Raw genomic sequence first — 13,703 nt, 5'->3', positions numbered from 1 at the left:
TTCAACCTGTTTTGCTGCTTTTGTGCACAACTGAAGTTTGTATGTGATCTGGTTTGAGTTACCATCTGTGATTAATCATCAGCGTTATAATGCCGTGGATTACCCCCATGTAATACGATGGCATTTATTCCATGTTGTTGTGAAACCTAAAACATCGGACTCATTTTGTACACATTATTTGTATATTTTATTAACCACAACAATAATAACTTGGTTTTTAAGGCTACATTTTCTAAAACGAAGGTTCACAATGGACTCGCATGTGAAATGCAACATGCCACTTTAATAGATGCAAACAAAACACCAAATTCAATCAAACCTTAAAAGCAAAATAAGTGGTAGAGAGATGACATCACATAAAATCAAATCTTGAAAAATAGGGGTTAAGAAGTGATTTTATTTTTCACTGAATCTTGGAGGCTTTCTGTGCATTAGCAGCTCCTTTTTCTGTAGTTGTCAGCTGCATCTACAGTTCAGATGGTGTATGTTATGATAGCATTATAGATCTGTGGAAATAAGCTCACTGGTTTGTTAATGCAAACGGCAAGGTGCGCTGTCAATGCAGACAGAAGTGCTTAAAGTCATCAGAAAGGGAAAGCGAGAGAGCCGGAAGAGAAAAACAACTCATGAAAGTTTGCTTTGTTGTTGATGAAACCCTCTGTAAAGCACCAAAATACATCCAAGCCATGAGAGGATCACAGTTTAGTTTGAGTTTAAATGTTGTGTACATTATGTCGGAATCTGCATTTGAAATAATCCGCAACACTGTTCCTCCACACGTATTCAGGATTGATGATCAACTTTAATTGTGCTGTTTTGTTTAAAATTAAGTGCCTAAATTGATCTTGTATTTTTAGAGTTTGCACAAAACCATGATTGTCAGCGGCTCTTCCACAAACACTCAGCCCTGCACTGGATATGTGATCACACACAGCTACAGATAGTTAAGCTCTGACACAGTCCCTCTTCTTGTCAGCTGCATTGGAGGTCCCTGTTAGTGGGTTCTTCTTTCTCTGGAGCACTTTGTGTTGTAGTGATTTTGGCAACTTTCTGTTTATGTATTTACGTTTGACAGCATGCTCACAGGACATGCACACACCTGCTACCATAACTAGTTCATTTTGTGCAGAGTGCATCTAGTACACCCTTCTTTTTAACATTTTTTTTTAAACAGTCACCCTAATTGTGATTCTCGGTTACACTAGATCATCACCCACATTTTGACTGTAAAGATTTTCAAAATCAAGCAGATCCAGGAGCTATAGAGGCCGTAAAGAGAGTGAACATGCTCACATGGATAAATTAAATCTCTATTTTAGATTAGATTGGATCAGATTAGATTCAACCTTTTTGTCATTGCACGTATACAAGTACAGAAGGACAATGCAGTCTGACATCTAACCAGAAGTGCAATAAGCAGCAAATGCAAGATTTACAAAATGTAAGATATATGCAGGGTGAATGAGATTTAATATACCATGAAAGACAAATGGTTTGTTATTGACATAATGGACCAAATATTGAGATACTGTGACAATATTTACAGATTGTATATACAATTGGAGGTGCAATGAACATACTAAGCCAATAAACATAGTATAGGGGACATATATGAATGGATATAGACATAATATACAGATTATTGGGATGCTAAAAATATACTGAACATATTATACTAATACACATAATGTATGAATAGAAGGATATATATTAATGATATGGACATAATATGCAGATTATGGACAGATTAGACAAGAAGATAATATCTTAAGGTTGATATGAACATAATATACAGTTTAAAGTACAGATTTAAGGACTGTGGACATATTATAACAGATGGGTGAGAGACATGAATGTAAATTGTTCAGTTTTGCATAGACTACACAGGTCGTTCGGCTTTTCTGCTAAAGTTAGCTGGTTTGGAGACAGTTAAAACTCTTCAGGCGACATAAAAATTTATTTATCGTAAACGTTACACTTAAATTAAGTCAGTGAAACGGCTGTCTGTATAAGATGTTCAACAACATTAAACAACTTTACCAGTCGAGCAGAACGAAACCACTTCTTCAGTGCGGAAGCTAACTAGTTAATGCTAGCTAGTGTTAATTCAAGCTACGCAGCTAAAACTGGCTAAAAAACATAGCTCGTTATTAACTAACCTCAAATGTAATTCTAGCTTTCCTATCCTGGCTTCTTCAACACACCTGCCTCAATACGAACATTAGTTAATTCACGAAGTTTTCGCCAAGTAACCACAACCAACAATTCAAACAAGTTTAGCTAACTAATGATTAAAAAAATAACAAGCTAAAGACGCTGCCGACAAAACTGGTGTTACCGTTAGAAGGTTGGTGTCAGCCTCTTTATGTTCGGAAATCTGTGACGTGAACACACACATGTACCGACAGCCTGCTTAAAGTTTAGCAACATATGACTGCCTCCGGTAGTGTGTGTCTGGAGGGAGTGACCGACGCTCCGAGGTCATTTCTGCTCTGACCAATCAAGTACCGGCTCACGCTGTGTGCGTGTGTGTGTGTGTGTGTGTGTGTGTGTGTGTGTGTGTGTGTGTGTGTGAATTATTCATCTTGTGGGGATATAGCGTGGTCTTCTTCCCCTGTCCCCTCATATTGAATGTATTTTGAGGTTGTTAGAAACTTGGAAGTATAAAATAAAAATAAAAGCTTTATAAAAAACATATAAAGACAATTATTTCTGTCATTCCTCAAGCCCACACCACACCACAGCAGTCAATCACAGCTGCAAACAGATGTTTTCCTGCTTGGTTCTTGTTTAGTACAGCCCTAAAATCTCAGGTCTATTTCACAAGACTAGTACTCTAGATAGGTATGTTGGGCCTAAAGTCAGAGATTTGCTCTCATTTAACCTGGCTAGATCTCCATGGTAACTGATGCTGAACTGCTATCTTTGTCTGGAGCAGATTTAAATCAGCTGTAAGAAACATCTCCCTCGAAGCAGCTTGTTTCCTCTTTTTGAGGAAACAGATTGTCAGCTGTGGGAATATGTTATATCCGCAGACATGTTGAGCTGTGTAATAATAATCCCACTGAACAAGGCCAAGTCTTCTCTTCTGTGGTTCCCCGGTGGTGGAATGAGTTACCAAGCTCTGTTCAATCTGCAGAGTCCCTCTCAGTCCTGAAGAAAAGATTAAAAACCCAGCTCTGCCTAGCCTGTAGACACCACAGTCCTATTATCACACTTGAACTTGTTTCGTGGCTCATATCCAGGCTGTTTTCTCCTGACTATCCTTGCTTGTGTTGTATCTACTCTCAGATGTACGTCGCTTTGGATAAAAGCGTCCTGCTAATTGAATTTGTAGAATTGTAGAAGTGCAGTTGTCATGGTTTCTCTGATGTCCATGAAGTGCAGATGTTGAAGGAAATGTTTGGTGACACTGACTTGCTTAATAATAAGTTTATTATAAGGAAGAACAGCATCGATCAGACAGAGAGACTGCCTGGGAGGATTCTGCCAAATGAACCTCCCTGAACGACAAACGGAAGTCACTTTTATACGTTTTGAAGACGTGAAAACATGTTACAACATATGATTCCTATTAGAAGACAACTGGTTAAAAATCAAGTTCTCATTGATCAACCTTAGACTTTGACACCAGAGGTCACAGAGGTCAATTTCTTAGACAAGGGCACTCATATCTAACACAACCCTGAGTTCCTTCAGCAAGAAGATACATTCCATTCTAACATACAGCACATGTCTAGCAACACGTCTAACATCACATGTCTCAGGTCAGATACTACACAGTTACAGTATTTAACAAAGGAAAATTCATGTATTCAGTTAGTGGTGCAGAGCATTTCTTCAAAACCATATTTCAATGTATGAAATGTAAAATTGTAGTGCTCTAATATGCAGCTGTCTCATTACTGTTGTAGCAAAAATTTCCCTTTGACCCGAACAAATCAAATTTATCATGTACTAACCACAAACCCGGGCCTTGCTATTATCATATATGTCTATTTATATGAAAGATGCTAGTACAAGTCTGCTAGCCTAGCTGCGCTAGACCCATGCTCTGAAGACGCAAGGGTCTAGGCACGCTCGACAGGGAGGGAAACGGGCTAAAAGGTTGTCTATCAAATCACTCTGCAGCAATTGGGTAGGTATACAAGCAATCAGCGCAACGAATAGGCTCCTAGAGCGCCGGAAATCAGAGGATGCGGGAGTTCGGTGAAGCCTTATTTATACAGTCAATGGGTGAAGCTCAAGTATATTACAGACATGTTAACACAAAGATTATTCAGAGTCGGTGCTAATGGAGCTCAACGACTGTTGTTGTTTTTGTTGTCGACCCTGGCAGAGAATTAAATTCGTTGCCGTGGTTTGTCTAGCGCGGCTAGGCTAGTTGTTTCCGGTTGTTTCTGTCAGAATCGTCGCGCCTCTGTCGTCACTTAGTTACGCCCGCCTTCTGACTCTACACTTCATGGTGATTCGTCCGGCCAGTTTTAGGAGCATCCAACCTCGAGCCTTATGGAGGGTAACTAGACCCACCCTGGCAGAGAATTAAATTCGTTGCCGTGGGTTGTCTAGCACGGCTAGGCTACAAGTCTGCATTATCTTGTTTCAGTCCTCTAAACACGAGCCTGATGTCGCAGCTCTGCCTTTCAGCTGAAATATTCACTCTGCATTTCTTTTCTTTATCATCATTGTTGCTCCTTTTATTCTTCAATAAAATACAAAAGACAAATACTGTTGCACCTTGATTGTTTTTGCTAAGTCTCATCCTGATTTTCACAAGAAGTACTAGTAGTGTCTCTGTACGTGCCAGATTGAGAAATTTTATTAGTTTGCGAACTGACAGCTGTATAGAAAATGACAGTAACACTTAAAATTTTTTACACAAAAAAACATTCAAGTTATCTGTTAAGAATATCATAGTATATTGTATTGTATAATATGGTAGACTTTGAAGCCTTTTCATGTGATCTCTTGTGTGAGGCTCACCTATAGTTCAATTAACATATTAAGTATCTGATCTGAGACATGCATTACTTAAAAAGTTAGTAGAATGGAATCTGTTTTGCCTGTTCTGTTTTAGTATTTGATATGAGTTGTTTACCACAAAAGGGAACTGAAAGACATAAGGTGCTCATTGCATTGGTATGAGTTATTCTGCTCAAGCAAGTCAATGCTGTGTTGATGTCGGGGTGCAATGTCTACACAGCTGACCTGTGACCCTTTGGCATGCAGAGCTGAGGAGCTCCGTTTGAGGGTGGTTTTGTTTTTGAGTAGGAGTGTCACAAACTCAATGGACGGACCCGTGCAGAGAACCACACTACCAGGCAAACTAGGTGGAAAAGGGAGGTTTATTGGAGGGAGAGAGTAATGGCGGAGGATGAGAGGGGCCGGTTTGCAGGAGGAGCGGCTGGTGGAGTGGGGTTTGGGCAGGGAGGTTCTGGAGCCGGAGGAGGAAGGACGTCGGGCACTGCCGAACTGGGGGGCCGAGGTGTTCAGTAGGCCAGGCGGTGACTAACGTCCAGGCGGGGGGCTTCCAGGAGGATGCCGAGAGGCGAAGAGCAGCCAGCTTGCTGCTGCGGGTTCCGGGTTGGCTTGAGGGGAGCTGGTCGGGGTTCCAGGGAGGGGGTCCGGGCAGAATGGGGAGTCCAGGAGGGGAAATACCAGTGCCGAATGGTTCAGGAGGGCAGACAAGGGACCAGGGCTGAGGGAATCCCGGACAGCTGGATCTATGTGAGGACAGAGGAGAGAAATCGTTAAACGTGTCAACAAACCCAGTGGACTGCTGCAGGTGAGAGAGCGAACTGACAGGTATGTCTTGTTCAACAATCTGGCAGGGAGGGGAAGGCTGAGCCGGTACTTATTGCAGGGATGGTAATCAGTGAGATGTCCTTCAGCTGTCCTTCACCCACGGGGAAGGCCGATTATCTGAGTGGAGGCAGGTGTGAGCCCACACTCCACTCAGTTGTCACACTGGGGAAGGAAGCAGAGGCAGGGGAGCGGATGGGAGACAGAGGAGACAGAGGAACAGAGAGGCAGAGAGACAGAGGGAGAGAGGAGCATGAGACGGAGAGGAAACAGATGGGAAAAGGGGTATTTGGGATGCCAGGTGGGAAGGACAGGGGTGAGGAGGGAGCCCTAACAAGGAGTCCTCAAACACGACCCAGATGTTGTAATCCTATCCTTTACCAGAAGGTATAAATGCGACTTGACTTCTTTGTTCTGGGTGAGATTCTTATTGGCTTTTGAATCCTCCATCAGGCAGACCATGGGCCTGATCAATGTTGTCCTTTTTATATAATAAATCATTCTATCTTAAAGCAACAGTGTCACTGGACGTTTTATTCAATATCTGCACATCTAAGGGAAACCACGACAGAAACATTCAGCTGTAACACAGAATTCAACATTTAGTTACTGCATTTAGTCATTAATGATTAAAACATGAAAAAAATACTCAATCTTAAGTTTAGATCTCAATTTTCTTTTATATGTATATAGGACTTTATTACTTACATGCATGCTTGAAACAGCTTTTAATATTAATTTTACTGACTTTTTAAATGTATTATTTCATGTATTTATTTATTTTGTTTATTCACACAGTATTAACAGACAAGGCCTTTATGGTATGTCCAGGCTTTTTAAAAGGGATCTGGTGCCAAAATGTAGTTTTAGTTACGCGATTAAAGTTAAATGATTTGTGTTCCATGTTGTTTTTGTTTTTTTGTTGCAACATGTGTTACAGTGATTAAATGAAGACTTAGGAGCTCTACCTTTTGTGAGTTGGCTCCATCAATTTTATTTTATAGCTTGTTTTTACGACTGTAGTCAGACAATCACAGTGACAGAGACAGCAGAGTCAGCATGGCCTCACATTAAGGATACATATTGTGACTACAGAATAACTAATCTGCATATTTGGTTTTCTCAAGGTTATGTTGCTTCTAACACATATATTCAATATAGTGCTTAAAGTAGTGCTCTATGCTCCAGAGTTGGCTTTCACTATATACTGCTTGAATCATTATTGTCATTAATAAAGCAATTCTGGACAAACAGCTTTCTCACCTTTGCAGACTGAAACGAAAGCATCCATTGTTGTAAACTGGAATAGTTTGCAGGAAATGACACATCTTGGTATCCCAAACTGAATCCAAGACAATAGTAAACTCTGCTGAAAACACTTAATTGAGAATTGTTGTTGTTTTAAGTTCATTTTAGCTCTTGTTATTGTTATATTTGTTGAATTTTTTCTTCCTTTTTGGAATATGCCTATATTGCTATCTGTTTTAAGTATTAATTCAACAACATCTGTTTTTGGTCAGTTTCATTCTGTTGCATTTGGGAGATAGGCAGAATTTTTCCAAGATCTCTTGAAATGATGATGATTTTATTGTGGATGCTCCTCAATGAAGAGATGACACAGGTAGATCAAGTTAAGGGTACTTTTATACAGACGAGCTCGTGATCCAGACATCATGCGGTAAATGGACAATGGATGTTCTTCTGAGTAAGATTATGTAGGTCTTGTGGACCCACCTACATATGGTTTACATTAAGACACATAGAGAGAGGGCCCCCAAGTCTCTAGACTTACTGGCGCCATACTCAGCTAGAATAAACATTTAACATATGGTTTTTCGTTCTCCCTTACATTCTTAGAAGCCAGAGAAAGCACGTACCTCAAAAAAAACACATACCATCATCTCTATTATAGAAGACTATATAATACTAATTGGTATGACACTTAATACAAAGTTTTTTTTTTCCATTGGCTCATTTTGAGTTCTTCTCGACTATATCATAAACTTTAAGTCTACATTTCATACTGTAGTATCTGATCTGAGACATGTATTACTTAATAAGTTAGTAGAATGGAATCTGTTTTGTTTGCTCTAGTATCTGATAGGAGTTGTGCAGCATATTTGGTACCTGAGTGAAACAAATGTGGCCTAGTAGAATGGAATGTGTTCTCCTGTTGGAGGAATCCTTATAAGGGTTCTTATGTCCAAGACGTTGATTTAGGGGCTCTTCAGGAGCTGTAGAGTTTGGGGGGTTGGTTGATGATGCTCCCTGCCTGTCTATACAGCCATGGCCATAAGTTTGGACACAGCATGACTTACTTTGATGTCTATTACGGAACATAACTAATATTTTTTGACAGCACCAGTTTAATTAGTCAACAAATCAACAAGGGATATAATATTATCAATAAATTCCAACAATTGGAACAACTTTGTTCCCAAAAAATAATATTAGAAGAAAATAACAAAAAAATGCAGTACTTTCACAACCGAATTTGGTAAGAATAACAAAATGACACCAAGCTCTTTTGATGTTTTTTTTAAATATGAAACTTAATATAGTTCTCAGGGGTTGTGTACTGTATTGTAAGTGACAATTTTGTGGTATTTTCTAAGATTCACAAGCGTCATGGTACTTGTTACCAAACTTATGGCCATGGCTGTATGGTAGGTAACAGAGAACCATATGTTGTGACTCCCTATATGTTGAAAACCTATAAAAACTGATCGCTGGCCATTGTTCTGGGAGATTCTTTTTGGCTTTGGAATCCTCCACAGGCAAATCATGGGGCCTGTTTAGATTCGGTCTTTATCATTCTGGGAGGAATCAATTGGCAGGTTCCTTCCAGGCAAACCATGTTGCCTGTTCAGATGCTGTCTTTTTATAATAAAATCATTTTAAAAGCAACAGTGTCACCGGACGTGTTATTCAACCTCGGCACATCCAAGAGAAACCACGACAATACGTTGACAAAGGAGTTTCTGCAGACAGAAAGCTCATCCCTCGTCATGAGGGGCTTGAGGTCTCTGTTTTAGACTCTACTCCTACCACTACAATGGTCAGCTGTAACCCAAAAATACATGTTTTTTTCAAAATTATAAATTGATTCACTTCCAAAGAAACAAGCAGTAAATATATATATATATATATGTATATATATATATATATATATATATATATATATCAATACATGATTAACCCATAAATAAATGATGAGCTAAGACCTTACAATAGAATTTGATTTCACAAATGTTGTATGAACACTGGTAATGCTGCTGCTCTGGCCATGCCATGTTGGTAACCTCTGTAAGAATAAAAAAAACAAAATCCAACACCTGCACTGTGAGGAGGAGTGGGAGAGCAGGAGTGAGGCTTAGTTCCTGCTTGTCTTGTCTTATCTTGTGATGGTTTCAATGCATGACCTTGTCTCCTCCAGAGGCAGTAATGGAGAGAAAGCAAAGCAGCTGGTGTCAGTCGGAGGCTCATAGTGGAGGACGATGAGAAATGTTACACAAATGTAGTCTTGCAAGTCTCTGTTTGCAGAATATTTTAAAGATTATAAGTTGAATTTGCAAGCATCTTCATTCGTCTAACAGCAAAATGAAATCATGTAATGGAAACAATTCAGCGCAGTTTGTTACTCTGATGTTGCAATAACCTTTCTGAACCTTCCATTTACATGTGGCCAGCCTGTAACCTTTTGTCTTTCTGCCTAGACCACAGAACTTAGTTGCACCACTTTGGCTCAGCCTTGTAAATCTGTGAAAGAAGAACTGATAACTTTCGACTTGTGCACTCTGTGGTATAAAGGAAGCCTTGTTCCTTCCTGTTTTTGTCCCACTCTGCAGACTACACGGCACTCGATTATCTGCCATTGTTGCAAAGAATACAATTCACGAAGATAATGGGATGTTTTTGGTAGAATTTCTGTAACAGTCTAGACCAGCTGTGGAGGAAATAATCCACTGTTGGGTTACTCACATCCCTGAAATAGGCTTGTGATTTATGTTACATATTTGTTCTTGATTTTCATGCACTGACGTTTATTTATTTTCATTGCAGATTCTCTAAAAGTTCATTGTACTGGCAAAGGAAGACCAGCACACATTGGACATCCTATTAACACGAGGCCTGTGTAGTATCTGATCTGAGATATATGTTGGGATATATGTTGCTTATTAGAATAGCAGGGGTTTTTTTTGTTGTTGTTGAAGGAAGTCATTGCTGTGATTAGACTGGGAATCATTATGTCCAGGAAATGATAATTGTTCTTTGGGGCCCGAATGACTCTTTGGGTGTCTTAATGATAGGGGGTTGATCTGTAGGGTCTTGTTCCATGACCAGATGTCTTCTAATTAGGAAACATATGTTGTGACCTCATACTTGTCCAAAACATATAAATATGATCTCTGATTGCTGTTCGGGGAGATTCATTTGGCCGGATTCTCCCAGACAGTCTCTCTGTCTGATCGATACTGTTCTTCCTTATAATAAACTTATTATTAAGCAAGTCAGTGTCAAAGGACATTTCTTCTCCGCCTGCACTTCACGAACATCAGAGAAACCACGACACCTGCAAGGAAAAATCCAGTGCAAATAGAAACAGAATAAGCAGAATTTACATCTAAATGGAGAGGAAGCAGATGATCTGCCCTCGACAGCTGCACTCGATGTTGAAATGAGCCTTTGTGGGAAATTTATCACTACCACCTGATTGATTAACGGAACATCTCACACCTGTTATCTTCAAAGAGAGCAGACACCGTAACAGAAACTCTTGAAGATCGGTGGGTTTTTGGTCATACAGTTGATGTGAAGAACTCCTACTATGAACACATTCCTGGTCTATCAGCTCTGTCCTTCTCACTGTGTTGTGAGAAACCCTCATAAAGATTTGTACAACAGATACACCGAGGGGGGAAATAAATAAAGCTGTTTGACAACAGAAGATTAGCAAGATAGGCAGACGACCAAGTGGCCTGTGTATGGAAACTGTTAAGCAAATTCTAACAAACAGAAGAGTGTGCTTTCTGAGTTTTATTGATGCACCAAGTGGTCTCCAAGCAGCGAGTGTGGCTGAATGAGCTTACCCAGCAACCATCTTCATACATTTTTAATGGAAATAATTAAGTTTTCCTCATCCACATTAGCTTTTTGTATTTAATACTTTTCCCCAGGGTCAAGTCTGGGTCATGTACTGGTCAAATTACCATCATGAGGTCAGATTTGTGATGTTTATAGCTCAATAAACAATGTCCTCAATGTCTGCCTTTAAAATTTGTTTATTTATATTTTTTATTTTCTATTTTGTATGTAAATATCTACATAAATAACTATGGGACTGGGGTACTGAGCAACTGATGGCAGAAATGGAGAAGAACTAGGAGTGAATAAGTTTATGCTTCGTCCCACCCCTTTTCGGATTTGTTGGGTTATCGTTTTCTGCTTAGTCTTATTTTGCTTCGAATATTTTGTGGCTTTTTTTTCTCACATATCTGAAATAGAACATCCATTCATTCATTCTCTATTGCAGAAATGAGTTCTGGTGATTGTGCGGGTCTTAATTGTTGTTTATCCATGTGGCCTTGTCTAGTTTCCATCCATCCATTCTCTATACACTGCTTTATCCTCACTAGGGTCGCGGGGGGTGCTGGAGCCTATCCCAGCTGACTTGGGTGAAGGCAGGGGACACCCTGGACAGGTCGCCAGTCTGTCGCAGGGCTACATATACAGACGAACAATCACAATCACATTCACAGCTATGGGCAATTTAGAGTCATCAATTAACCTCAGCACATTTTTGGACTGTGGGAGGAAGCCAGAGTGCCCGGAGAAAACCCACGCATGCACAGGGAGAACATGCAAACTTCATGCAGAATGATCCCAGGCCCAGGCCAGGATTTGAACTGGGGATCTTCTTGCTGCAAGGCATAAGTGCTAACCACTACTCCACTGTGCAGCCCCTTGTCTAGTTTCCTGGCTTTAAAGTATTGCTATTGAGCAATTAATGCACATATCAGTGACACAAAGAAATAATTTGTGCATGTGCATCTTCAAGGCACATGAAAAGCTGAAAAACTGCAGGTGAAATGGAATCAACACTCTCAAAACAAGGATCTTGCACTCGCTGTCTCTTTATTCAAGCAGTGCTCAGAATCTCATGTCATGGAAATTTTATTATTTGAAGCCTTATTATTCAAGACTGCTTTGATATTTTAAGATACATGAATTTGTTTACTGCTTGACATATATAAATGAGGAAGTAAGATTCCTAAGCCTCTCGCTACGTGACAAGTACAGCTGAACTTTTGATACTGTTGAACTCTCTGTGACCTAGCCAAGATGCTCTGTCTGTGTTTGTTCCTCAAGACACCCCAAATGGTAAATGTCACCCTCCACTGAACCCATCTCTTGGTATCACTTAACGCTTACCCTTCCCCATTTTATGCATACGCTTCTGGTTTTCTGATGGTTGATAAACCACAAGAAGTTTCCCACCTAAGGGGGGTGAATAGGGTGACTGTCTGTACATTCTGAGATTTGCAATGTTTTAGGAAAAAACAACGTCTGTGACCTTCAGATAGGGAACTCTCCATAGGTGTGTATGTGATGCTGAAGGTATAAGAATGGTTGTTTCCCCTCTTGAAGGCGCATTTGCCATTGCTCTGGGTTGAATGCCATCTGTGTTCCTGATGCTTTAAATAAAAAAGACAAAGACACTTCGAGACTCATCAGATTTTATTTTTACATCGATCGATCAAGGCTGAACTTAGAATAGATAGAGATTTTTTCCACAACACTCACACAACACAAAGTTATGGGAGAGCAGTGCCTTGAGTAAAGGAATGTCAGTATTTAAGCATTTCTTATCGCGTTGCTGAGCAGCAGATAAGTCCTCTCTTGTCTGGCATAGGAGGGCAGCTCTCTCCTGAAGGCCACTTGCACATTCTCACAGATGTTCAGACTCTTGAAAAAAACAAATCCTGAGTATATTTGCATCAATACCTCATACATGTCCAACATCACATGAGCAGTTGATCCAAAATCTCCATGACAAAAAATAAATTAATTTCATGAAATGATATGACAGGGCTGCACAGTGGAGTGGTGGTTAGCACTTTGTCCTTGCAGCCAGAAGATCCCTGTTTCACATCCCAGCTTTGGGATCTTTCTGCATGGAGTTTGCATGTTCTCCCTGTGCATGTGTGGGTTTTCTCCGGGTACCCTGGCTTCCTCCCACAGTCCAAAAATATGCTGAAGTTAATTGATTATTCTAAATTGTCCGTAGGTGTGAGGCCAAGTGTGATTGTTTCCCTGGATATGTAGCCCTGTGACAGACTGGCGACCTGTCCAGGGTGACCAGGGCCAGCCACCCCCTTCGCAACCCTAATGAGGATTTAGCGGAGTATAGGGAATGGATGGATGGATGGATCAAAATTCCCTGAACAGCAGTTTAATAAGTGAGGCATCTGAGGAAAATACCTTGATACTCTGTGATACAGTAATGGAGTCTAGTCTGCTTTCTGTCAGTGTTTGTACTGAAGTTGAAATGTTCTCATGTTCATCCGTTAAATATTAATCTGAGACAAAGCGTATCTCCTCTAACTGTGATAACACATGTGCCTGTGAAGGCCGTTTGAAATGTATTTTCAAGCTTTGTTCTTGCATATGATTTATCATCAAAGCAGTCGCTATGAATCTCTCCAAGGTCTGGCCTTGATGGTGTGTTCAAATATTAAAGCTCCAGTAAACCTCAGACGTGTGGAGGAGGCCAGTCTAAACCGGACAACTCCCTTCAGGAAAAAACAAAAGTGGCCGTGACATGCTCTCCTGCATTCCTCTACTCCCACCGTTATATTCATGACTCTCTCAGGAACAACCGTCTCATTCTCAAAATGAGA

This window comes from Acanthochromis polyacanthus, chromosome 11, assembly GCF_021347895.1.
Source record: "Acanthochromis polyacanthus isolate Apoly-LR-REF ecotype Palm Island chromosome 11, KAUST_Apoly_ChrSc, whole genome shotgun sequence".
In the NCBI taxonomy this organism is placed as follows: domain Eukaryota; kingdom Metazoa; phylum Chordata; class Actinopteri; family Pomacentridae; genus Acanthochromis; species Acanthochromis polyacanthus.
The sequence above is the reverse complement of the archived record's forward strand: the minus strand, read 5'-3'. Positions refer to the sequence as shown.